At 45.7% G+C, this 27861-nt stretch overlaps 1 protein-coding gene across 3 annotated transcripts in view; it reads right to left on the bottom strand.

Annotated features, from left to right (window-relative positions):
- The window catches only part of PAK5 (p21 (RAC1) activated kinase 5), a 91294-nt gene extending 64098 nt beyond the window's left edge, over window positions 1–27196 (bottom strand). For 2 of the 3 annotated variants that reach the window (XM_086745334.1, XM_086745336.1), the window contains exon 1: window positions 14476–15012. The gene's annotated coding sequence lies outside the window, so the exon portion shown is untranslated. Of the gene's footprint in view, window positions 1–14475; window positions 15013–27107 lie in introns of those variants that run through there. The other variant, XM_086745335.1, reaches the window with a different exon arrangement.
- Between the last annotated feature and the right edge of the window lie 665 nt (window positions 27197–27861).

The following is a 27861-nucleotide window of genomic DNA, read 5'->3' as shown; positions in this document are numbered from 1 at the left end:
CTAACTTCAAAGATTTTTCAAGGAGAAAAACCAGCTAACTTCAGATTTATTTTTTTTTTTAATTAGTTTCACAAAAATTGAAGAGTAAAGGCTGAAAATAAGATTCATGAAGCAAGGAAGAAAACATTTAGGAAGCTAAGGACATAATATGATCTGCACGTGACAAAAGGCAAAAGAAGAGATGATAAAGACTTTGCTGGAGAATCTTTTCAGTAGTCTTGATCCTAAATGACATTCAGACGAGTCATGCATGTCCCTGATGACTACTGCAATGATAGGTCATTGTAAGAGGTTGGTCAAAACGTATCAGAGAAGCACATGGAAGGAACCACAATTCTTAGCTCAAAGATCCCAAAAGATACAAGCGGCTAAAAATAATGGAGAAGATTAAGAAGAACTGAGGCACTCAAGTTTTGCTTGCTGCTTTTTTGCTGATGTTATATGCCATTTCTTTTAGGATATTTTAATTCTTCCTAAGAAAAGCCAAAAGCCATTTAAATAGCCAAAAAATATTGTGTTTACAGTGGGCTCAGAGCTGTGCCCTAGAAATTAGGAAAAAAAAGTTTTACCTTCACTTACTAAAGGTTATTTGGCATTCTTTTATCTACTATCTTTAGAATTATACATTGATAGTAGACAATCTTTGTCACATCAAACACTGACTCAAAACAGACATAGAGCTTATTCTCATCAAAACCATGACATGGCTACAAATTTAGGATTAAAACTTAAAGAAAAAAAGCTTTTTGAGATTAGTGGATAACTACTTTCAGCTCCACCTTCCGGTCTCAAATGCAATCGGTTTTTGAGTAGAAATGGATTTAGCATCCTCAGCAGCCCACAGCACCTCCTCCTCCCCTAAATAAACATGCACCCCTCAAATCTCCGGGCTGGAGGGCTGGATGTGGGCCCCAGACTGAACCAAAGCAGCTGCGGTGGGCCGCATCTCCCCGTACCTGCACGTGAGCCAGCAGTGTTCCCAATTCCCCTCTTGCCGTCGCAGATGTAATCCCCTGCCCATCTGGTCCCCCCCGTCCCTCCCCACCGGGTTATGGTGGCGGAGCCGCTTTCCACCCTCTCCGTGGGTGGCTGACTGACAGATGCACAGCACGGGGATATCAGGCCTCTCCATATGATTATCTTTTGCTCCCCGAGCAGGATTTAGTTTATTGAGGTTGTTGCTGAGAGACTTCAGTTTATGCAAGCTTTTTGCTGGTGAGATATAACCCACTGGGGGTGTTTCTGTTTTACTCAGGCTATGCGACACCGTGGGGAATCACCCGTGTGCCTGCAGGAAAAGGGTGCAAAGCCTGAACGAGTTGCTGGGTTTCAGATCTCAGTAAGGTCTAGTTTAGCTGTCAGGGTACCCCAAACTCACCTGCCTGCCCCTCAGGATGAGAGTTTTTTCCTATCACTGTATTCTCAAGCTTGAGAGTAAAAATAATGAATCTCACTCTGCCATTAGAACAGCTCGAAATACACAGTACTGATTAACCTGTGCCATGTATACATACGTATAAACATATGTATGCATACATATAAACACAGATACACACACATACACGCATATAAATGAACACACATGTACGCATACACACACATGCATGACTAGATGCAGCTTTAACGAGGTTTCTTCTGCCTGAATCTGTGTGCTCGGCTTCATTCAACATTTCCTCTGGTGCCAGAAGTGTGGGAAAGTTACTGTGAAAACCAGAAATCCAAGATTCTCCATCATTTCGCTTCAAGACACAGAACTTTGAAAAAAAACCCCACATTACTGTGGCCCTCACGAATGCAAGCTTTGCTCTGCTTCTTGCAATTTTTTCCCATTTTTGTAACACTGCAGCAAGCCTGTTTGCTGTCGTGATGTCTCCTCCACTACTTGCAGCTTGCTATTTACAGCTGAAAATGTATGGCCAAGCCTCTCGCACAGCCGAGCTCTGTGAGAGCAGAAATGGGGGAGCCCCGCAAGCCCCAACACCGCATGGCACCTCTGCAGCAGGACCTGCACTGGGCCTGGCCCTGCAAAAAAAAAAATCTGTGATTTTAAAAGAAAATTGCGGGACTGCAAAAAAAGCAGCTCCCACAGCTGGTGCGTGGCTGGGTGTCTGTAAGCCTCTCTCACAGACTTCATGTGTGGTCAGCCGTGAGCTGAAACAGAAGCGCTTCTCTTCAGCGTCACCACTTTATCTAGCTCCAAAAAACCCATGCGGCCTTACTACCATCAACACCTTCAGCTGATAAGTTTGGCTGATCTGGGCCCACGGGTTCAAAAGTTCTCCAAGGGAGGGATGAAGATATAAACAGAGCACGATCACATAAGCCTCCTTAGGAAGTCGGGCTAAAAAGAGATTTGACTTTCTAAAGTGCCATGATACGGTATATTAAGACGGTTTCAAGACAGGCACGCAGCGCAGTAAGGGGATCACTGCCTCCATTTGGGCAGCAACAAATAAACCCTTTGTATTAAGTGTCCTGCAGACAGCTTTCATGGCGACACAAATATTGTACAATATAAGCTGTAGGATAAGGTTTTGGCCTGGGCTGGCGGAGACCTCAGCAACTCACATGCTCCAAACCAAGTAGGTATAAAGATGGCCAATGGTGGAAAAAGTATTTTAAAAAATTTAAAAGGTGACTCTGTAGCCAAGAAGGTGCTAGAGGCTGAGAGAAGGCTCAAGAAGACCCTCAACATGTTGGAGATGCTGAGATCCCAGATTTCTGCCCTAAAAAGAGACGTGTTCTCTTACCCTCCCAGCATTATGCATCCTTGCAGCACTGTAGAGATAGTTAGTAGCACCAGACAGATTTTAAAATGTTAACATAATACAGACAAGCTTTGGGAAAACAACGTACTGATGTGCATTGTTTACTCCAGTCCACATGCACATGGGTGGCAAAGTCCCCTCCACCAGACGTAGGATCAGGTGTCCTGCAAGGGCTCACTGTTTCTCCACCAGGTCTGGGTCTTCTTGGCATCAGCAGGGGACTGCAAGAAGGCTCACTGCCCTCTTCTTCCTCACAGGATGGAGGGAAGGAAATGAGACCAATGAAATTAAATGAAGGTAAACAGAGGATCTTGCAGGGCAGGAAGGCTGCTCCTGCCGGGGATCAAAGCTGCAACCTGGGAGATGTATCCCAAAGATGGTGCCCGGTGAACCTGGGTGGGTCTTGCTCAAAGCCTTCAAAGATTTCCCAGCCACTTTGAAGAGGCAATAAACCTTAAATTTCCACTGGGAGGATGGGGATCCTCAAGTTAAGCACCCACTATGCTTGACAACGCCAGTGCCCGGTCCCCCCCCATATATGACGCAAGCCACAATAACCATCCGCGTCAGCCCTGGGACATGGCAGCGTTGGTATCCCATCTCCACCTCCACTCCTGCTTTTATTTTGTCTGTAAAAACCAGTTTGCACTCCCTGGTGCTATTTATACTGTGTTAGGACTCCTTTCCACCTAGCTATTCACATAATTGCAGCCACCCCAAGATTGCGCTAATGGTTTAAGGCCATGTCTAAATACAGGCGTAACAAACTCACACTAGAAGCTGGGTGCTGAGTGTTGTCTGCTTTCCCCAAATTAGAGACTCTACAATCATGACATCCCTATCCCTGCTGTAATTAATGCAGTACAGTCAAAAACAATTAATAAGAATAGTGTTTAAAAGGTCTAATTTGTCTAAATAGTCTGTTAGTGAACAAATTATACATTGCCCCTAGGAAACAAGACAACACAAGCCTGTGTAATAGAGAAAGTTAATACAAAAGCATTTACTGAAGACTTCAATTGTTACCAGCCCCAGTTCAGCCCCAATACCAGTTCCCACATGGAGACTGGGGATGGGTCTATGCATCCACAAATAACATTTTATTCTGGCTCAATTCTTAGGTCTTGGTTTCTACCTATCTCTCTCGCATTCCCATAGAAAGAGAAACTTTTTCTTGCGAAATATTGACAGAACCAATACAAATTCTGCAAAAAGTTTCTGTTTTGGAGTTTTCCTCTGGGAAAAAAAAACCCAAACAAACCAAAGCAAGACCCCAAACCAAAACCAAACCAAAGATCAGTTCAGTTGAGAAAAAGGTGCCAGGGGAAGCGGCTGCTGCTCACGAGCGCTCTATGTCCACAGGCTGCCAAAGAAGAGATGGCTTAGGAAAAAACAGCATTTTCAGCAGTTTCCAGTTTTGGGGAATGCTGGACTCCAAGCAAGCACCTCTTCCTTGTAGGTGAAGACTTAAAATGAAGATAACACTTCCCATTAAGGGAAGCATAAGATCATCTCAATGGAATTCATTTTTTTAATAGCCAAGTCAGTGAGGCTGTAATTATTACAGCTCTCCTGGGCTGATAGCTACTAGCCATTTATAGGGCAGCAGGGAGATAAATACAGCATTTACACATGCACATAATCATTTTATTTCTGTATTAAATATTAATTTGCAAAGGGTTTCCCAGCATGCGCAGGATTTACAGAATCTTTGTGCAGCGACCACCGCACAGCGCTCCCACTCGCTGCGGCGCCCGCAGAGCGGGCTGCTTGCAAACACGTGCGTTTGGCTTCATCTGGCGCTTCAGACTCTGCCTGCTGCTGCCTTGCTCAGCTTCAAAAAGTAACTATTTTTATCATTATTATCCTATTTTTCTTCTTCTACCTGCACAGCGTAGCCACTGGTGCCACTATTTTGTGTTTCTCTACCCCAAATATCAAGAAGTTCTGAAGTTATTCTGGCTGTTTCTCAGCTTGTGGCGCTCTCATGCCCATATTTTTTGGCTGTTACCTTTCCAAGACCTCCCAGGACCAGTGACAGATGCCTAAAGGACTACTGCCACTCACTTTAATGACCACATTTGTGCCTGTATGGGGAACCCAGGGTTTGGCATCACATCACATTCATCCAGAGGCCAGGCTGGATGGGGCTCTGAGCAACCTGATCTGGTTGGAGATGTCCCTGCTCCTTGCAGGGGGGTTGGACTAGATGACCTTTGAAGGTCCCTTCCAACCCTAACCATTCTATGATTCTCCAGTTCTAACATCCTTTAATTCCTTGAATGCCAGTGGATGCCATCAGAGGTCCTATAGTGAGATATTCTCTTTAAAATCACATTTCACCCCCAAACTGCTCTGATCCTTTTTTTTTTTCTTTTTCAGAAGACCAAACTTGCAGTTGTACCTCAGACAACCACTTTGGCCTACATCAACTCAGTGGGAATTATACACAACTTCAAAAACAAACACCAGTTTGGAGAACATTGCTGAGTCAAACAGAGGAGCGTTATTATTATAATAACAAGCTTCTCCAAAGCACAGGAGTCCACGGAACCCTCGCTCCAGCATTTTGCAGCAGCTGGTTTCGCAGGGATAAATACAGCCTCGTGGGCAGTTCCATCTGCTGGCCCACCAGAAATGGCAACATTAAAAAAAAAAAAACCACGAAAACTCCCCAAATCTATGTTTTACTCCAGTGATGACACATTCATCCTTCCAGCTGGTTTCTAAGTCACTCAGCCTCCCAGACTTAAGCGAAATGGTACTTAAAAATGCTTCTTACCATTAGCTGGAGGGGGAGAGGGGCCGAGACAGCAAGAGCATCCACTCTGAGACTACGGAAGAGCTCAAAGTTTACTGCAAAGGGCTGTAAAGAAACTTAACCAGGCTACATAGCAAAAAATCCCGACAGCCTGAGAACAGGATTTTGTGCAAGAAGTCTCCTTCTGTGAAACCAGGCACAGGACAACAGAAATGCCCAAGTCCCTGGTTAGGAAGCAGCTTCAGATGAGTTCAAGCAACATTTTGTTACCTGGTTTTGCACCAATGACAGGCAAAGCCCACGACAATGCCTGTCTGATGTACTTTTATGGGACCCATGGGACTAATGCACTCCACAATCTCTACATATGATATGCTTTGATGTACAAATGCAAACAAGCCCTTTTTTTTTCCCCTACCACAGACAGGAAAATAACCGAAAGTGAGCTTTGAAGGAAAAAAGTGTTGTTTCTGGGATATACTGAAATTAAAACAAACAAACAAAACCAACCCCCAAACCTCCACGTCCGTGTTGGGCTTTCCTGGAAACGTCGCTTTTGCTTTCAACAGCTTTGGGGCAAGGTGCAGCCTGTGCAAACTAAAGTTTCTGTAAACTGGCTAAAAGCAAGTTTCCAGCACTGCTCTGGTGGAAGATGCTGAGCTCTGTACTCCGCGGTTCTGGCTTGGCTGCGAAGCACAAAAACATGCATGTTAAGATTAGCAACTATCTATTTGCAGTTACTGCCAAAACCACTGACGATGACTCTGCGCCGAAAGCACAAAATCCCTCATTAGATCCTGCAGCAGCTCAGGTCGCTGGGTTTTCTATAGCTGCTGCCCTTTGCCAATGAAAGTATAAACTCTCCCTTAATTGAATTTGATAATTGAAAAGTAAAGAGATTTAAAATAACAAATGGTTCCCCAGCTTTCCTTGCAGCAAGGTTAGAGACACTTAATTGAACTTTAGCTTAGCTGCCAAACCAGAAAGCCAGCAAATAAGAAAGCGTTGGGAATACCTGTGTTTAAGTTAGTAACTCATCTTTCTCCAGAAACAGCTCTGCACTGTCAAACTTTTTTCTTCATTTCATCGCTGAAAAAGCAATAAAAAGAGAAAACTATTGGGCATCAGAAGGAGGTACCTACAGAACTGGCCACAGCAGCCGGTTACAAAACACCTCTGCAAAAATATTCCAGAGCACCACCTCCCCACGTTACAGGGAATATTTCACTTACGCCCTGCCCATATAAAATGGAAATACAACATGTGCAAGCTGGGAGGCAATTTCACCCCCCATACGTCGCAGCTGATGAGATGATCCTTGAAGAGCTTTGGGGTCAAACTTAGCAAGAGGATGTTAAAAAACTGGAAAGGATATGAGAAACAGCCGTAAAAATCACTGGATGGGAGAAAAATATAACGAGAAACTTGGTGCTCAATCTGTTCAGCTGGTCTAAAGACGACTAAGAGGTAACTTGATTATAGCATAAAACCCCCTTCACAAAGGAAAATACAGTGCAAAAAAAAGGGCTTTGTTATTTCTGCAATAAGGAATAAAAGGAATCACTGGCTGGAAGCTGAAGGCAAGGAAGAGCCAACAAGAAAAGTATTTTTATACTATGAATCATTAAACTCTGGAACAGGCTATCAGAGCAGCAAACGTTTAATTTCTCGGAGACGCCACGTGAAGCCTGGACACCTTCCTGCACAGGGAAGTGTAGCCAAGCACAGTGCTCCCTGTGCAGAGGCGAGCAGGTAGAAACAGAGCGGCTCACAAAATGCCAGTGAAAGGACAAAAAAGAGATTCAGGAGTCCCTTCTGGACTGACTTTCTGCATCTACACGAAGTGATGAAGCCAGTATCTCACATGGCTAGGGAGTGGCATGATACATACTGTAAGATGCTCAGCCATATAAAAATTGAATAAATCTTCCTTTCAAAAGTCAGCTTCTAAGAAATTTGGAAATACAGGTAGGAGCATTATGTTCTCATTTTATTTGAGACTTTGAGCTGAAATTATAATAGATAAATATGTGCTCTTAATTGTCTTAACGTAGCGCTAACCACCTCCAGAGAGGTCCAGGGCATTGCTTTCGGTGCCACCAGACTCCTGGCAGCCTTCAATGTACCTTTGGGCAGACAAGAGGCAAACCCAGGCGCACCCTCACAAACCCCCTTTTGCTGCTGTTGGGAACCAGCTCACACTTTGTTGGCTCAGTTGGGCTTTTGTTGAGGCAACGTTACGGGCAGTCGACCACAGCAATTTCCCACTTGCAAACTAATTATTGAGGGATATTAAAACACACGAGGTAAAAAGCATTTGTGCTACCTTTTTTCTCCTCCAAGAATCAGGCGATGTTTTCTCACACAGCATCAAAATGAGCATCTCCTATGCTACTTATTAATCTTTAAACACGTTTATTTCAAGCGATAGCAGCGCTCTTTGATAAGCAATGATCCAGGTAAAATAAAAATAGCTTACAAAGGAAAACAAGATTGTTTGGCTGCTCTTCTGTCAAGCTGTTCTCAGAAGTCCAGCAATTAAAGGAAAACACATCCATGCTAGAAAAGTTCAGGGAAGCATGAGAAATAACAGTTATGAGGTAGGAAACCCTTGGAGCTACATCCTCGCCCTGACCTCAGTACAGGTGTTGCTTGGTAATTTGGCCAGCAGGTTTGGCACCAACGCCTGGCCGAGCTCAAACCCTCAGACACTGACCCGCTGAGCCTTTCTTGAGAACGGCAGGGCTACGCTTTGCACTGAATTTCAGCAGTGCAGCACCAGGATCTGGGGTTAAGAGATTCATTTTAAGAGCTCATTTTGCAAAATACTTGCTCATTATCACTAACGAACCAGTGATTAAATAATCACATACTTTAATCTCAGATACCAGACAGCTTCCTTTGCCTGGTCTCTGAATTACAGGGAGAAATTCTCCCATGCTGGGCAGCAGCTCTGCAAGGACCCAGAAATCACACCTCTCACAATGCACTGAAACGTATTTCTGTCCTTCTCCAGTAAATCTCAGCTTTAAAAGGCAGGTGGCTAGAAGGTAATGGCAAAACAGTTTACCCAGTGTAGTTCATCCAAATTTTATGACAGAGATACAGAGCGCTTTGCGGAGGTGGCTTAAAGCTATGGATGCTTGTACTGAACTCCTGCAATGTTTGCAATGATTCAAAATGATTTAATGACACATCTGCTTTGGGTTTGTATTTTTCTGAGCAGCAGGCTGTTGGAGAAGCAAGTGTATCAGCTCCCTTTTCTATTCTGAGCCCCACTCTGCAATTTCTACGCCGAGGGCACGCTCTACCCTGCTGAGGCATGGGAGGGATGAACGGATGGATGCTCTCCAACTCACCCACTGCACTCAGTGCAACGGGTTTTGTGCCAACTCTAGCAATGCAAACATCACATACTGCTGACAGCAAAGAACAAGGAGGAAAAAAAAAAATAAAAATGTTAGGGTGAGGATTTCCAGAAAGCCCTACCTGAACCAGATCAACCTGAACTGAATTTCAACAGGAGGTGAAAATCCCAGCCTAAAGATTCTGCTGTTTCTGCCAGCACCACATCAGTTCCCTTTGAGCTGTGAAACAGGGACCTGATCCCTCTCTCAGCAAAGACAGGGATTCCAGCAGTGGGTCAATGGTTTAGGAACAGGATTATATGAAGATTTTGTCTGCAGCTACTAACTCCACTACCAAGCGATCCAGGAAGGTTTTGTGGACCACCTTGTCTTCTCCCCCAGCTATACAGAGAACTGGCGTCCTAAGACAGCCCCCTCTGACATATGTTTAAGCTTGGTGCTCGAAATAGGTCATGTTAGTCCTGCCTAACTATTGCAGAGGTCCCTGCTTTGCCTAAGGCTCATTTAAGCCCCACTAAAGCCCTCAAACTAGGCTTGAAATGCTGTTGCTGCAGTGCACAGGATTAATACTGGTCCTTCTGCAGAGGGGTGAATGTCATTTGCAGAACTGTGTTAATTCCTGATTTGAATTTAGATGATGTTTTTAAATAAGAAACAAGCTCAGAACATCCGCTGGGAATCTGTGACTTGGATAAACCTTAATAAGTCACTGAATGCGAGTTACTTTTGGAAAAGCGCTCAGACTGCAGTGCTGGCTGTATAATAACAGTAATTAAAAAAGGAAGATCACTTATAGAGAACAGAGAATAACGGCTTCAGATTCCGTATTACGGGCACGGCTGATGTATTCAGAATGGTAAGACACCATTAATGAGCTCAAGATCAGCAAGCTCAATCTCCAAAATATTCTCTCATGAAGGAAGAAGAGAGGAATAGGAAAGGAGGAGGCTCTACCCAGGGCTTTCCTCAAAAAGGCACTTTCCTCAAATGAAAGCAACAAAAATCGGGAGAGGGAAGTCCCTGGGGCAGAGTGCCTCAGGACAACACGGGTGATCAGACCGCAAAATCCTGTGGCTATTCCACGTAAACTCTCCCAGTGCCGATACTTGCTGTTGCATGCCCTCGGCAACTCCTCCTGCGGTCAACAGGTAGTAACAAAGCTCAGGCAGCACTAGACTCCTCAGAATTTTGGTATAGCTAACTTATCAGCTTCTTCAGATTATCCCATTCTGCAGGATGATTTTCCAGCCCCAAACAAGTGGTAGCTGGAGCAGCAGCTCCAACAAACACCCATCGGTGACCAGCAGCCCACCATAACTCCTGGCTGCCCTGTCAACACCACCATGGTGCTCCAGTAGCACCATCAGTGCCATGAGCCTCTTTCACAGGTCCTAGTTCATTTTGGATTATTTTTAAATGTAGGCTTTACTAGATATTTATACTGGAGGAAAAAAAAAAAAAAAAGAAACCAGCTGTTTCCATGCCATCTTCTAAAATAACATGAAACCTTCACATCCATACTTGATTTCCCTCCCACCAGTAATTCTAAGATGGTGACTCGCCAACAGATCTCCCCAAACTGGTGGTGTGTTAAAGTAAAAGACGGTCCTGCACTCGTCTAAAAGGTGGTGGTAGGAAAACCTCCCGTGAGTGGAAAGGAGGTCTGGCATCTTAAACTGGATTAGCACACAGCCCACATCTTTACATTGCTCAAAGTATGAGAAAGGGTTTCCAGAGAGAGGAAGCAGCAGCTGCACTGAAGAATTAAATTTAAAATACATTTACTTTCAAAGTGGGTGAAAAACGTCTCCTAACTCCTAATCTTTCATATTGTGGACTTGAATAAAATGGATGTTCTTTTATTTTAAAAAGTCATGCAATTTAATGCGATGCTTCCCAGCAGGCTGCATCTGTTTTAAACATTTGCATTCAAAATTTGAAACCATTCCCTCCTCCCCCTTAATTTTATCTAGAATTATGAATACTTCATTTGCTTAAACGTATCCTGAACAGATGAGCCTCAGAAAACCACAACCTTAATCTGGGACAACCTTCAGCATCCTTTGGGATAGGTCACATTCGGGTAGTGCCGTGGACAGACTTGGTAGCTGCAGCCCACCCAAGTATCGGCAGCAGAATTTAGGGCTGACGTGTGATTTGGGCTGTTTTCTGTGTTTCTGGATGAAACACCACAGTGAAATCCTCTGAAATATTCAAAATGTGGAGGAACAAACAGTTTTGGAAGAGGTTCCGAGCAACGAGGACTCAAGCAGACTCCCAGAGAAGGTCAAGCCTTACCGAGGAAGGGCAGCCATTCCCTAAGCAAATGGGGACCAAGTTTCTGGCTTGGAAAATTCAAACGATTACATGGAAGGCTTAAGAGCAGGAAGGAGGGAAAACTGAAACGCACATCTCAGGGTAATGCTTCTTCTAGGAGTGAATGCCATCACATTCTCTAATTTCAAAGATCAGAAATTGGTAACATTTGTAAAAAGAGACAAACAGTCCTTGGCAAATCCCACTGAAGGGGGGTTCATAAAAACAGTAAAGCAGACAAAGGTCGAACAGATGCATATTTTAGACAAATGGTAGACCACCCAAAACCCAAATGGTGATCAGGGATGTTGAAAAGCAGCTTATTGCTACAAAAAGCTATGTATAAACAGGTACTCCACAATTTCCTAGGGAAAAGATTAAAAATATGGTGCAGACTATACAGGAATGACAGAGCAGAGATGGTGCTGGATGTCAAAGGAAGCTCAAAGCTACAGAGGTAAGCGAGCCAACGGTATCAGCGTAACCCCCATGAGTCGCAATGCCATGCCCAATTCCAGGCAGCATGGCAGAGACACATCAGCACGGCCACCTGTGCAGCACCTGCCGTTCAATCCTCCGGCTTTTCCGCCCTTCCTTCGCAGACAATAAGAATGGAAAATCCCAATTACTTCCATGTTGACTAGGCAACCCTCTTGATGGCCTGTGGCTGTAGAGACTGAACTTGCTGGCCTCAGAAGTGACTGCTTCTCAGTCAAAAATAATTTTAAAATGTCAGTTTAAATTCAGTGCTGGGAAACGCAAGGCAACTCACAGGGCGGGGGCAGCAACCTTTGCTTTGCGTGCGGAGCAACAGTCTCTCAATTAACTTCAGCATCAGGAATGAAAACTTGAAAGCCTTATGAATAGTTTCCTATAAGCACCAACCTAACGTTCAGCAGTTAGATGAAAATATAAAGTCAAGAACTGTCATGAGACTGAGAGGGGAAACAAAGCTAGCAAATAACCTGATGTGGCAGTACGCATTGAAGCACCGAATCTGCCGAGGGTCAGGCTCCGGCTGCGCCTGCCTGCGGCTTCGCTGCAGCTTGTTCAGCCGTACCAGCAATTTTTCTATTGACCAAGTGGCTGATCGTCGTACATAACCATAATGCTTGTACAGAGAGCGGTAACAGGCAGGTACTGTGTGGAGAATGAAATATTGATGACCCCAGGGCAATCAGGCAACGCAGAGGAACAGCAGCACCACACGACATAGCGGGGGACTCCCAGGCAGGAGCACCGAATACCACACAGAGGGGTACAGGCATGGGAAGATAAGAGAGGGGACACAGGATGGTAGCAGACCCCTCACAGGCAACACTGCATAAACCCCACGTACATCTCATTAACAGTCAAAGAAACGCAGACTTTGGCAAAATCAGGTTTTGGGGTAGCAAAGAGAATAAGGAACAAGTATCCGATGTGTTTAAAATGCTCTACATACACTAAATATGGCTATATTGTGGGGATGCAGACTCTAAGAAAGAACATGTAAAAGCACACTGGAAAACATAAATATATTTATTATCCCAAGTGGATCCTAGAGCCCAGTGGAAGAAACCACCAACCTCCACCTCCTGCTCCTCCCAGCAAGGAAGAATAAGCGCCACCATCAGCATCGTGCTTCTCCCAGCAGCAGCGCGGGACACTAATGACTCACTGCCTTTTTCTTTTTAAATATTAAGAGTCATCAGGACTAGAAGCAGAAATGCTTTGGAGACGAGGCATTTTGAATTTACAGAAGGGTCAGTAAGGCCAACGGGGGCTAAGAGCCCTTACAAGGCAGCAATTTCCACCTGCAGAGTTGGTCTGTTTTGGTTGAATTTCAACTGAACTTCTGCTTCTGCTGGTTGCATCTCAAGTTTTGGGTGGGTTTTGATGTACAGTACAGAAAGTCAGACATGCCTGCAGTGGAGCCAAGAAAAAAAGAAAACAAACTTATGCCTGTGCCACTCCACTTTTTCCCAGAGGGCTGTGGAACAGTAAGTAGAGGAAGGCACAGATGTTAGGAAATAAGCGTTCAGTAACATTTAACTTATTATTGAGACGACTTCCGGAGCAGGGTTTTTTATTTTCCTTTTGTCCTTCTGTAATAAGTACAGTTGGACTAATAATAACCATTTCATTAGAGGGTTAAGATTTCAGTCACACTAACAATACATTCTTGGCTTTGCAATTAAGATGTGTTTCCTTTTGCTCATAACAAGATTTCAAGTGCAACACTCCACTAGTTACAGTGACTTGCCGGACTTAAGATGAAGATTTAAAAACTGAGAATTGGGTTGGGTTTTTTTCTTTTAGAAAGTTCCTATATTTTGGCAGATTCCCTTCCCTCCTTTCTCAGTTTTTGGACCAGGATACATCAAACACTTCCATGCCAATAAAGCAAGCAAATGGAGCTCCCTCTCTGGCAACAAAGCCCATCGACATGTAGATTCCTCCAGAACCTCAGACTTGGTGCCCTCAAGGACGATGGTCAGAGCAGCAGCAGAACAGCAAGTCTAGAGATTTCCTTATTTTTCTAAGCACGACACAAATCTCATTCCCTGCATCTCACTTTCACTGGCCACAGAAGAAGAGGATAAAAACAGCAGTGAACGCAAGAAGAGCTACAGAGACAAAAGAGAAAATAATTTCTCAACCCCCAAACCATCACTGCAACCACACAGAAGCAATCGGGGTGAGAAGGAGGCTGCCAGGAATGAAGTTCTTTTTCAGGAGAAATTCTGCAATAGCACACAAGGACTGAAGCTGGGAGATTAGTTAGCTATTTTATGTAAGGAAGATTGCTTGAATAATCAGTTTTTCTGATGTTGCCATGTCTTTTCATTTGTTAGTGTGAAGCATAATTGCTTCTTGTAAAGCTGAATGACTTTAAATTAGATGGAAAGATGGTCATTGCAAAGATAATTTTGAACATTCCCATTCAAAGTTGTAGGTTTATAAATATGAGTTGAAATGAGATGGGATAATTAATCTGGCAGCAGTCACTTAATTTGTCCCTTTCCTTTCGTTTCTTCTTGCTACATCCTTTTAAGCTACACCAGCATGTACATCCACGAGAAAGGAAATGCAGGAAAATAAATACATTTATCTACATCAACCCCCTTGCCGGACCTGGAAGCCAACACCAGTGATTAAGCCCAGATTACATTAAAACAAATTTGCCATGTCACTCCTAATACTTCTATCTGGCACCGACCCAAACATTTTTGTTTGTTTTTATCCTCTCTCCAAACACCGATGAATGTCACAGACTCACCCCAGCAGCAGAGGCCTCTGTGCCCCTCCGTTTGCAGCAGGACCCAGGCAGGTTGCCTGGGGCTTTGTCCAGATGGAGCTTGAAAACCTCCAAGGAGAGAGACGGGATCACCTGCAAACCTTCTCCATGTAAGAGCTATTCCTAATATTCCTGAAAATTACTCGATTACTGCAGCAACCAAAAATTACTTATTTCTCACTAGCCAGTTCAGCTGGGCTTTGCCATCGTGTATTTTCCCTCTCTCCAATTTACTTATCTTTCCAAAATTCCTTGCTCGCCTATCTCTTCTCTTCCTAGCAAAGCGCTTCCCATATTCCTGAAGGCACCTACCACCCTGAGTGTAGGAATCTTGCAGTTGGTATTTTTACACCGGCGGTGCCTTTTATCTGGAAACGCAAAGCTGCTCTCGTTTCAGCGCGGAGCCCCTGCAGAGCCCGCGGGGCGAGCCCTGCCAGCCGGGAGCGGGGAGAAAGCGCTGCCAGATAAAGGACGGAGGAAGCAAAGAGCAGAAGAGACTCCCGCACGCCGCCTTTGATCGGCAAACAACTTCCAGCCACTTGAAAACTTAAGGGGGGCTTTGGGGTCGTTTCTTCTTCCTCGAGCGTGCTCTGCTCTGCTTTCAGCCTGGGGATGATGAGAGCGCTGCTCAAGAAGATGACGCATCGGGGAGAGGAGATTTTAGTAACTGGGGCGGAGGAGAAGAGGCAGCGAGTGGTGAGAGGAGGAGGAAAAGGAGCCTATATAAAGCAAAGAAATTCAGAAAAAGTCAATGCTTTCTTAGAAAAAAGAAATGTAAGAGGGAAAGAGCCAAGTTCAGGGAATTTTTGGAACTGTCAGATCCATTCTAAAAGTGAGCTGAGACCCAACCACGTCTTGCAACAATACTCATCCCATGGACCAAACTCAAAACCAAGGAACGTCCACCTCACTGCCCTTTCCAAATGTACGAGGAAGTTTTCAGGCCCCGATCTCACACTACTGCAAAAGGCAGGAGACCGGCGGTCTCCTGAGGTCTGAAATTCAAGAAGAGTGTTAGCAGAATTACTGCACCGAGACCAAAGCTTTACTGGGCAGAGGCACTGGGGTCAATAAAGCAAGGCAACGCACCAGGCGTCGCCAGCAAAGCAAGAAGCCCCACTGCAGCTTCTGCTTCTCAAACTGCACCAAATGAACTAAAACATCAGCAGATCTTCCAGCACAGCCTCCAGAAATGTGACATTAGGGAAAGATTGAACCGCGGGAGCTGATGGAGGCAGGGGCCCACCCGGCTGAGTGTCTCATCCTGTCTGGGGACTTCTCCCTTGCTCAGCTAAGGCGCTGGAAGTTTCCATCAGTGGGTACTGAAATACAATAAATAAAGAAACAAACTGCTGCACCGTCCTCAATCTTCTGTATAAAACAGCATACATAATCAGAGCTGCCTTTGTACGCAAAGGCTGAAAATGAAAAGTCAGCTACTTCTACTGTTACTTCTTGATTTTGGCATGTCTCACTTTCCCACTTGGCATCCTAATGATGTCTTTGGTAATGAGTAAGATAACAATCTTGATTTTCAAGGATTTGCTTTTTGTAAACAGGCATGTGTGTACATCAGATAAACCATCCGGTACCTGCTGTACATTTAATATCTCCGTAACTGTACAAAGAATTTACTCAAGTGCTGTACAGCTCTCCACTCCTGCACTTTAGCTTGCATCCCACTCGCCCTTAGAGCCAGCTACACGCTGGCTCATCGCTCGTGCTAGCGGCTTGTTTTCTCATCCATTCACACCATGTGCTTCCAAGGCTGGGTTTTATTTGCACAAATCCCCAAAATGCCTTCCCGAGCACATACAGTACTGCTAGGAAAGCCATCATGACAGAAAATAGCACTCTTATGCCAAGTACAAATCATCTTTAACTTACTTTTTCTTTAACTCCAAGGTTTTTTCTGTAATTTTGTAATATAACTAACCACGGGTTCCCAGTGTCTAAGAGGTGGGGGGAATCTCTCCTTGATTCGTTAAGGCACTAATGTACACACCTCTGTTTAACTGCAGAAGTCCAACTTAATTCAATTTGACTATTTATGCTAAAATAGCTCAAGGACCTGATGACATGGTTAGTCCTTGGACAGAAGTCTGGGACCAGACGACTGGAAAACCAGCCCATTCCCAAGCTGTGGACCTCTCTCAGCCAGCTGTAGCTGCAGGAAGCACCGATCACCGCCGGCTGTCCAGCCCAGGGAGGGCTCTGCCCCATGCTGCCATTGCAGATCATCTAAATCACAGCTGTCACAAGGCTGTGACAGCAGCCAGACACAAAAGGTTTTCTAGACAGGCTCCTCCTTTGATGGGCTACCTTCTTACCTGTCCCAAAGCCAACTCTTTCGGCTGTCCCAAAGCCACCTCTACATTAGCTTTCCATTTTCATTATCAGTATTTCGCAGTAATTTCCCCCAGAACTGCCACCCATCCCAAACTTCGGTCCATCTCAGACATCCTCAGTCCAGGCACAATTGACTTTGCACGTAATTTCCTGAGAATCTCCTTCTCTGGAGCAGTACAGTATAAATGGTAACCAATACTCTACAACTCCTAAAATAAATAAATAAATAAATAAATAAGCTACCCTGCACACACCAAACACCTGCTGCTCACTCACAAATTGAGAGCCATCAGCTTTTACAGGAATCCAACCTGAACCAAAGGCTTGCCTGAATAAAAGATGGAGAGCAATTTCAAAAAACATGTGATTACAAGTGCCAGTAAACAGCTCCTTCCCATTTCACATAGAACAAAGGGCGAGAAAGAGGCACGGCCTTTACACGGCCTCGCCACAGACAGTAGCAAAGATTTACTAGCAGAGGGCAGCAGTGAAGTCTCCTACTTCTAAAATTTTATTACTATTACATAATACACTATCATGCACTTACCAGCATGCTGTGAAGCGCTGTCATAAATATTTAAACTGCAATGACAAAGTAAGTGAGCTGTTGGTCGCTTCTGCGTTTCTGGTTTTTGCCGCTTGCTCTCTTGGGCCCGTGGTGAAGAAAGCATTGCTGTGCAGAAAACAACTACGCGTGAACCAAACCAGACACAGACACTTGTCTTCAAGTAAAGGGAAAGGAACTTAAAATTGTTATTAAAAGATCTTGCTAAACTGGGGCCTCTTATGGTCATTATCATCAAGCTCGTCACCAGCGAGGCTCCCCTCCCCAAATACTTGCCCGGCTGCATTAGTTATTACCTTTGATAGCTTTATTGTATTATTTGAAGCTTGCTATTTATCTAGTTACACAAGACCCGGTGGCTTAGAGCCCGCTCTCTGTCTGGGCTGCAAATCTCCACAACTACCTCCAAAATAGCCCAGATTTTATGACCCGTTAAGCTTAATGATAAACCCTTGGATTTATGTTCCAGGCTAGTGGGCAATGGGAGATCAAGGGCTAAACTTTGATTTATTTGTGGGCCAAGGGAGATTGTTATTTCTATGTTCTTATTTTTCTCATCATTTGCCATGATGATCGCAATGCTTCGGTATGACATCATGGAAATTTTTAGTGTTATTTATGTGGAAATCAATACTGCACTTGGACCTTTCGCAGTTCTGGCACCGGTATTTCCTCTCCCAGCAGGATGAGAACATTGCCGGAGATGTTTTCCTTCCTCTGCCCAGCCTGAGCAGTGGATCCTGCTACAGATATGTGAACTCCAGATCTTCTTGGTGGCATGCAAGGCAATAGTTTTCAGCCTACAAATACTCTTGGAGGTGGGGAAACGGTCTGGGAAGCAAGGTTGTCCTGCTGTGCACAAGTTGTCCACTTTTGTGCTGCCTTACATGCGATGCCAGTGGCACCTGGAGCTGAGATAAACTCAGTTTCATGGTGCTTTGAATCCAGAACCATAAAAAGAGCAGCTGGTACTTTGGAGAAATGCTACTCAGCATGGCCCAGTATCTGCTTTTATAACAAATCTCATCATTTTAACAGTTTCTCTGAAAAAAAACCATGCCTTTAGAATCAGGGGATTGCAAGAAAATCTCCAGTTTGCTCTCCAAATTTACTTTAAAAGGAAATAAAGAGAAAATTAAATGCCCTATGTTATAGGCAAAATTCTTGAGAAATGGTCCATAAGGACCACAAATGTTCACGCAGCTCAGAGTTTCACACTCGCCTGGCTTTAAAACACTCATCATAAAGCCAGGCTCTTCACATTTTAGAGCCTGAGTCAAGGCTGGTTACTGGTTTTAGCAAGGGCAGGTGGGTGCATCGCTGAGCAACAGGGCGAAAGAGTGGAAAAAGGTTAAAGAATGCCATAACATTACAAAGCTAATCACACCTTAAAGCTATTTGCTTCAAAGACTATTACATCTATTTGACTATGCTGTACAGGTATACTAAGACTACTTAAATAATACTGAGAAAGGACAGAAAAAGTAAACATTAAAGGGCAAATTTTGAGTAGCTCAAATTTACAGAGCAAAGCTGATGCCTAATATAATAAAGGGAACTTGCCAGGGGAATGGTGCATTATCCAATCTTTGTCTTGATTGACAGCTTGACAGTTTTTCACACATTTAAAAAAAAAAAATCTTTAAAAAAACATCAGTTACCAATTATCATTAATTTTCCTATTAAGTCCATCAAAGAATTTGCAGTTGCAAGAATTTGCAGTTTAATTTATAGCTAAATCAGGACAGTTGGCTATTTGTCTTTCTTACACAGAACTGGAAATTGAAGAGAAATAGCAAGATGCTGCTACATCAGTAAGAGAAAGCTATCAAAGAGCAAAGTAAACAGGAAGAGAAATGCATGTAAGAATTAAAAACAAAACAAAACAAAAGTAATGGAAAGAAAACACCCAGAAACTCTTTAACCACCAGTTAAAGCTCTCCCACAAGAAGCAGTATCAGGTCGTCACGCAAGAAATGCAACAAAATATTGTGGGCCAAGTCCTACCAGATGCCGAGGAAAAAGTCAAAATGCTTCTTCAAGCAGAAGTTTCTAAGAGATGTGAGCCACAGCAGTACTGAGATTCTCACATCACACACAGTCCCAGGGGTCTGTTGCACTGGCGATGTCCAAATTCAGACTGGATTGCCCAAGAGGAAAGAAGTCCTGGCTTTAACTCGAGCTCATTACAGCAATCCTGCCTCCTGGAAGGAAGCAGCCCTGCTGACTGGTGGCACATTCCATACTTCTCTCCTCAAAAAGAGGAAAAAAAAAAAATCCACTTATTGTTAAGAAACCGTTAAGTCACTTTTCAGCTGGTATTGCTCTGCCTCAGTATTTCAATTATTCACCTCATCCCTTGTACTTCCTAAGTACTTGCAAGAGCCACACTTGCTCTCCCTGCGAATCCTGACAGCGCCAAGAGCTGGTCCTCAAACAGACCGGGAAGGGAAAGCACAGACGTGTGACGGGTGTTGCATTTTCGGTACTTTCAGAATTGTATCTCTAATGTACTGAAAAATTAGGGATATGCTTCTGTCCAGAATAAAAGCTTTGCCTCAGTAAAGAATTTCCCTTTCTTCCCTGGCTCAAGACTCAACTCTTACCTCCGTTTGAGTGAAGGTTTCTTCCCTCTCACCCCCAGGAATAAATCCTCCACGGCACACAGGACACGTGATTTTGCACGTGTTTCCCCGGAGCAATCTTTAGGGTGTGCACTACACCAGCTGCTTTAAGCCGAGCCCTATCATCAATACTCAGTTTTGGCACGAGAGCTACTGGCAATAACTACTTTTATTCATTGCCAACCCCTCCCTGACTTGCTGTAGGACGAGGCTTTTTCCACCCAGCCGCACGAACGCAATTACAGACATCCACACACGGGATTTTTCTAATTTGTTTGCTTTTCTACTTCTCATCCTTCATTTACTGTCCTAAAAATGTCAGAAGAGCAAGAACTTAAAAGGCAATCACCACCTGCAGCCATCGTAGCGACACTAAACTATTTTGGCAGCCAGGCCCCTCTCAACACATTCTTATGGGGCTTATATTCCTCGTGCTGGGAAAATGCAATATATTCCCCGGCTTTAGGCTGCGTCATTTCAAGCTCCTGCATAAAACATGGGAGCACCCAGAGATTTCCTCGAGCAGCTGATGGCCGAGATTACAGCCATCGCCTTGGCACTGGAGCACTTTCCGGCAGCACACTAAACTTTACGTTTTCAACATAAAATCCCCGGTAACGTTGCTTCCCCAAACCCTGCCGGCGCACTCCACAGCCCAGATGGTGCCCCCCACCCAGTAACAGTGGTCCACAAACAACTTTTTCATTAACGCTTTGGTCTCAGTTGCACTTCAGCCATGGGGTTTTCTACCCTTTTGATTATTTTTTTCCCTGTGACACAAAACACAACTAGGAAGAAGTTCTGCTATTTGGAAAAGAGAAGCTCTGTGTGTGCAACAGAGTGAAAAATTCACATACCGTTATTCTTTCCTGCGTGCTTCAAAGTCTGGGAGAGAGGCACAGCTCAGGGCACATTTACCTTGCTCTCATGAAAACCTTGCTACTTCTTCAGCCTAGGAAATCCACCCTTTTCTACGAAACACAAAACCAAATACCCTCCAAAGCCTAGGAGAAATGCAGCAAGTCTGTTGCCTTTGGGGTCTTTACGTTCAAGGTACAGATGAGTTTAATAGGCGTAAGCCCAGATTTCTCTGGAGAAGGCAGGATTTGGTTGAAAAAATGAACCATTTCAGCATTCCGACATTTTACTTAGATTTCACAAAGAGTTCACAGTAACAACCCGTCTGAACCAGATCTCATTTCTGTGCCCTTCAGTTGTATACAAGAGGCCTTCTGAGAGTAATTCATAGAAGATTCACAAAAAATATTTCCAACATATTTATTGACTTGGCCTAAACAGCCCAAGGAGGCATTAAGGGTTGTTTTCATAATCCTGCGAAGTACCAAATGCCTCCTGGAACGGACCGAGTCTCTTCAGCTCAGGACTGGATAGTTCCGCACCTTCTAAAAAAAAAAAAAAAAAAAACTAAACACCTGAAAGTGCTTTTCAAAAGCAATTATCATAATCCCTCCTGTTACCCAGAGGGAAGCAGCGGCACGCAGAGGTTAAGTAACTTCTCAGGGGTGGCTCAGCGAGCAGCACAGCAAGGATTAGAGCCATGGTGCCTCCTGACTTCCAGCTCCACGCTCAGCCCGGCGCCTTAAATAGCTGCAGTGCAAGTAATTAGCTCTGTGCAGGCATCTAACTCAGGGAATGGGAAAGTTGGAGATTAACTTTACGCTATGAAAATTTCTCTGGAGAATCCCAGGAGAGAAATCCTAGGTTTTAAGAACTATCACCTAAACAACCTGTACGAAGGCGGAGGGGAAAGCATCATACAGATTTTACAGCCAGCAGTTTGGGAAGAGTCGACTACTCACACGCAGCACGTCAAAACAAAAGGTTTATAGTGGCTATCACCAGAATCATTCTTGTGGCATTCATTAATTCCAGTTTCTGTTTGTTGGCATTTCTCTTGTTCTCTCCTTTTGTCACGGATCTCTCCATCCTCCCCTTCCTGGGGTACCTTAACTGCCAGGAAAACAGCAAAACTTTTGCTAAGTGAGGGGTTTAGTGACAGTGCACGTTTTTATTTACATTGTTATTTTGCATTATTGAGCATTTCTACAGTGATATCTGGCACACGTGGTTTTCTTCCATGAGAGGTGACTGTGTATGCCTGTTTCCACTATTCCCTTGCCTATAGCTATGGTATCACTCTCAGTTTTTCAGCAGCCTTCTGCAGGGAACAATACATCTAAAACACACTTGGAAAAAAGAAAAATCTCTATTCCTATTTTTGGAAGGCCATCTTTGCCCAGTAAAACCAAAGCTCCCACCCCAGTGACACCAGAGTGTCCCACTGCAGGCTGAGCCGCTCGCTAGCAGCAAACTAACGGCAGAGCCAGCGCAGAGAGCAAAGCCAGGATGGCCCAGAAGGAAAGTGACGGGAGCTGGGATTTCACTTTCGCTCTCCATCGCCGCATGCCCCTGAGCAAGTCACCGCCGCTCCTTTCCTGCGGGCTTTGGCTATCCTCACCCCAGCATATGCACAAACAGGATGGGTGCACCTTATCCTGTAAGCTCCCCAGGGTGAAAGCGTGTCTTACTACATCTCCTTACAGCCTCCAGCTCAGGGGGAGCCCCGTTTTGGTGGTTTATGAGATAGAAATATGAATTGGTACAAACAGATCATGTTTTAATAAAAGCTTTGCTTAGGGGATAAGAAAGGTCAGAAATAGGAAACGGCAGCCCAGCCTGTAAAAGGAGAAGAGCTAAACTTGATTCACACATTTTTCATTTGTTGGTTTGATTTTAAAGGATATTCAAGCTCTGCCTGCTCTGAAATATAATTACCTTTGTACCTCCACCAGATGCACCTTCCAAAGGCAGTAGCATTCTTACGCAGGCCAGAAAAAAACCAAACATAGATGGAAAAGATGCAAAATAGCTGACTTTGTACATGGTGGCCGTCTCTGCATGACATGATGGGAGCACGCGCTTCTCACGTCACTGTGCTCACGGGCACTACTCGGAAACGGACAACCCTTCAACCTCTAAGGCACAAGACTTGGCTCAAAACTGACATTTTGGGCCAGGGCTGCGAAACGGCTGCTTTCAACAGCCATGGCTGAACCACGCAAGAACCAAACGCTGGTCCTAGCAGGTGTTAGCCCCGAAGCCCATTCATTTTGATAGAAAGAAAATACTTTGTTTTCTTGGTTGTAGGGACAGCCCTTCAAGCCAACGCCGAGCGATGCTGGGCTTGGTGACAGGCAGGCTGACACCAGCACTAACAGCAAGTCTCCAGTGAATCTCCATGGCCTAATGGATTAAAGGCTTAATTAGAGTTACCTGAACATTAAATATCATTAGAGTGTAGTGAAATTTGCTCCAACTGGCTGCGGGAGTGAATTGTCTTTTCAATAGCCTCATAACTAACCGGGGTTTCGTGCACAGTTGTTAACGTCTTTGAAACTTTCCAGTTTTCAGCACTTTTCCCTTGATAATGACGCTGATGCAGTTGTGCTGTGCATCAGGCAGCACCCTGATGCACCTCATCGTCAGCCAAAGCTGAATTGAATGGGGAAAAGTTGTCTCAAAAATACCAAGAGAAAAGGGAGACACCCTTTGAAGCTCCTACCGAACAAGGAACAAACCTGTATCAGACACTGGAGAAGCTACAAAGAGGACACCATAGGAACCAAGGCTCTATTGGTCATGCCATCCATTTTTTGAGTAAATAGTTGTATAAAACACCTTTCATGCTTCAAATTGCTATTGAGAGTAGTAAGATGGCATGGAAATGTTTAACTAATGTTTAGAACTAATGGAAAAAAGAAGTATAATTGGAAGACGGTAAAAAGTGTACACTCTCCAGGTGCGAGGGATATCAACCACATGAAATTTCCATCGCAGTGTTTCTGGTTTCACCTGGCTGCAGTCACCGACCGTCCCACCCTGACGGTGGAGAGCTTGCTTGGCTTTCACCGAAACCAAGGGAAACCTGGCCAAACCCTGCAGCAGACCCAACAGACCAACTCCGCTGATCTCAGCAAGAAACAAAGCACAGACAGCCCCAGAAACCTCGCCAGGATCACCAAACAGCACCATGAGTCACGCTAACGCCAGGAGCGGGATATCCCGCGGAGGTACTTTAGCAGGAGGTATTTTGTTTGAGCTTTATGAATATTTCGGAAACTCATCGGCTGCTGGTACCCACAAACACCTGTCAGCAGTTTCAATGCACACCAAGAGGTAGACTTCTGTTTGCAGCTTTTGCAAAGTAAACCAGTAAAACCGGAGTGAATTTATGTATTTTGAACAAGTAGATGCCAAACACTTCAGATACTTAATTGAAGCAGCTTCAAAGCAATAATTGGATTTAAGTGTCAAATCTGAGGGTGATCAGAGAGGAGGCGCAGAGACGCAGGTGCTCTTCTGCTCCGTTTTTCCTCTTCTTTTTTCCGTACCTCCCTGAAACAGCACAGCACCCGTGACAGATCTGTGCCAGCGTCACTTCTTGGGCTTCAGCCACAGGAGCTGGAATCCTCCTTGAACTCAGCTTTAAACTCAAATTATGTGCCCCAACCAATGTCGAAAACAACAGTTTGCCTCCTCTGTTTCAGTACCAAATCTGGGGTTAGAGGTGATGCTGACGACACAAGGCAAAAGTCATAATTGTTGTTAACTAACACCACGAGAAGTTTGTTCTTGGCTGAACGACAGCAGGAATTTCCCAACTAATAGCTGCTAAATAAAATGTTTTGCAAGAAATTTGCTTGTTACACATTTTCATTTTAGAATCAGTCACTGTGATGCTGAGATGTCACTGAAGTCAAATATTCACCTACTGTGTGATTATTTGTGACTGATGAAGATGTCCAGGGGGGAAAAAAAAAAAAAAGCCACTGACAAGCAAATAGGAGTGCCAAAGTAACAAGAGAATTGAACAAACAATAGGATTTACGGGGTCTAGCTCCATGGAGGGTCGCCAAGGTGATTCGCTGATGACTTATAATGGGGTTCTCCACGACAGGGCTGCCACTGTCTCCTCTCTGTGCCACCGCTTCTCTGCACAGAAATGACCACGCTCAACCCCTCTGTTAAGTACGGTTCAACTGTCACTACAGCTGAATGCCACGCACAGTGACTGGTTAGCTCTCATTTGCTTAGAATAAGGTTAAAAACTTGAAAAAGTCAGTAATAGCATTCAGAGCTTCTGCACCAAGGGGAGGAAGACTATGGCAGATTGGTCTAAAATCTTCTGAGGAAAATTACTCTCTGCTAGAAAGTGCACTTTCACCTGGATCAAAACCATCTGTAAAAATGTTTGAAGCAGGAGAAGGAAGAAAGTTTAGCTTCAGCACTCTCAACGTGAGAGTGAGTCTTTCCCTCAAATCATGTTTTTACTCCGCTTATCTCCAATTTTTGATAACACAAAAATGTAATTCCACACTGAACAAAGACCTTCCATCAACCTGAAAGGAGCTACAACCAAAAAACTGCGACTAAACCACAGAAACGGCCAGGAAGGCAAATGGCAATGCGTAACTCTCAAAGCTTTACTCGGTGCAGCAGCAGCAGCTCCGAAATCGGTGCCCTGCCCCACGCTGCCCGGATCCCTTCATCCCCACCTGCAAACCGGGAGAGCAGCTGCTCACCGTGGGGGGAATCAATGTGCAGCGCAAACGGTAACACTTTGGCTGGATGAAACCAGCAATGCAAAGGGCCATTTTGTGAACCTCAAATTGAAACAGAAAAGCTTCTCCAGCTTCTGCTCGACCTCACTCCCGGGGCTGCGGACGGCCAGGGATGCCGCAAGCGACGCTAAACCTACTCTTGCACCAGAAACATCACCCTCAGCAAACAGCCGGAGCGATTTCCCAACACCTCCAGATGCATCCTCCCCGCAACGAGAAGTCCATCCCCAACAGCAGCAGAGATGCTCACAGCCATCAATGCCGGCTTCCGCGCAGGGCAGGGGAGCGCGGCTCTACTTTAGCCCTAAGCCGCGTTATTTGAAGTTTCACGGTACAATAAAGGTGATAAATTAGGAGCGATGATTCCCTAAGTGTTGTCTGGGCAGCAGGGACCACAGAAATCCATCTCAACACAGGTACCAACTCTCTTCCTTCATTTTGCAAATGCTAAAGCATATAAAAAAAAATTCTAAAATGAAGGGAAAGGCTACTAGCAGTGCGGTCTCACAGCTGGTGAGACCCTTTTAGAGTTGGTGGGAATTTTATCTTTAATGGCAATGACAGCCCATTTGGTCTAATATTTGGGAAGAAAAAAGATATTCTATTGTTTCTTGACGTTGACAGGGGGCTGGTGTGTAACAAAGAGGAAGGAAGGCAGCCTGCCTGCTGCTGGCAGGTTGGTAAGAAATTCTCAAGGTCTGATCGATACCAAGTGAAAAAAAAAAAAAAATAAAAGCACCTCTCCTCCGGTCTGGGGTTGGAGTGTTATTCGAGCACGGCGGGCACCGTACAGCTCATTTTCTTTAGCTACGATAACCTGAGCCTAAGGAGCACAGGCAGGAGAGAGACGATTGCAGGCATCGCTAACGCTTTATATGCAAAAGAAAAAAAAAAAAAGAAGAGTGAGCAGAGGCACACAGGTGCATGCAGGAGCACTGCCAGGAGCGGCTGCACCTCTCGCTGGGTACCTGCTGTCGGGGTGAAACCCAAAAACACAAGGCGTTCACAGAAAGTTGGGAGCAACTTCTGGGGAAAAACCGGACAAAACCCAAAACGCCTTTAAAACCACGCACACGCACACACACACACAAAAAGCCATTGTTGTGGGAAGCCCCGGCGAGGTACCTCAAGCAGGATCGCCACGCCGACCCCGCGATCGGCAGGAGCGGAGCCCGGCAGCCCCGGCTCCGCCCGCCCCCGCGTACTGCGCGCTCCGCGCAGGTAGGGAAGGGGACGCCCGGGCGCTGCCTTTGTCTCCCGGCCCCACCGGCTGCCAGGACGGGCGGGCTGGCGGGCGGCACCGCGGCCCCCGCCGCGCTCCCGGGGAGCGCCGCTCCCGCCCGCCCAGAGCCCACGCAAGGTCGAGCCTCCGCCGCGCAACCCCGCGCGGATCCCCGCGCCTCCCTCCGCTCCGCCGCGCCGCGCCGCGCCTACCTCGGCGGCTGCCGCCGTCACGCCGCCCCCAGCGCCATGTTCCCGCGCCTGCTACATCCGGGCCGCCGCCGCCGCTCGGCTCCGCACGGCTCGGCCCGCAGGTGCCGCCCGCCCCGCGCCGCGCCGAGCCCAGCCAGGGCGGGGCGCGGCTCCGCCCCCGCGCCGGGACGGGACGGCAGCACCGCCCCGCCCCGCCCCGCCCCGCCCCGCCCGGCGCGTGCCCGGCGCGTGCCCGTGGCGTTTGTGCGGGGACGCTGTCCGTCTGTGCACCCACCCACCCGTGCATGCACCAGCCAATGCACTCATGCACCCACCACCCGCACATGCACCAACCCACCCACTCATCCACCAACCAATGGACCCATGCACCCACCCACGCACTCATGCACCCGCATATCGCCCACCCACCCATGCACCGATCCACGCTCCCATCCCCATCCTTACATCCACACCCCAATGCGTTCACCCATCCGCCCACCCACTTCCTCCTGCGCCTGGACCTCAGTCATCATATATCTATAGAGTCATAGAATGGTTTGGGTTGGAAGGGACTTTCAAAGGCCATCCGGTCCAACCCCCCTGCAAGGAGCAGGGACATCTCCAACCAGATCAGGTTGCTCAGAGCCCCGTCCAACCTGGCCTGGAATGTTTCCGGGGATGGGGCATATACCAGCTCCCTGGGCAACCTGTTCCAGTGTTCCACCACCCTCAGAGTAAAAAAAAAATTCCTTATGTCCAGTCTGAGTCTGCTTCC

This window comes from Chlamydotis macqueenii, chromosome 3 (assembly GCF_036417535.1).
Source record: "Chlamydotis macqueenii isolate bChlMac1 chromosome 3, bChlMac1.mat, whole genome shotgun sequence".
Taxonomy (NCBI): Eukaryota; Metazoa; Chordata; class Aves; order Otidiformes; family Otididae; genus Chlamydotis; species Chlamydotis macqueenii.
Note: the sequence above shows the minus strand (reverse complement) of the source record. Positions and strands in the feature narration are given on the sequence as shown.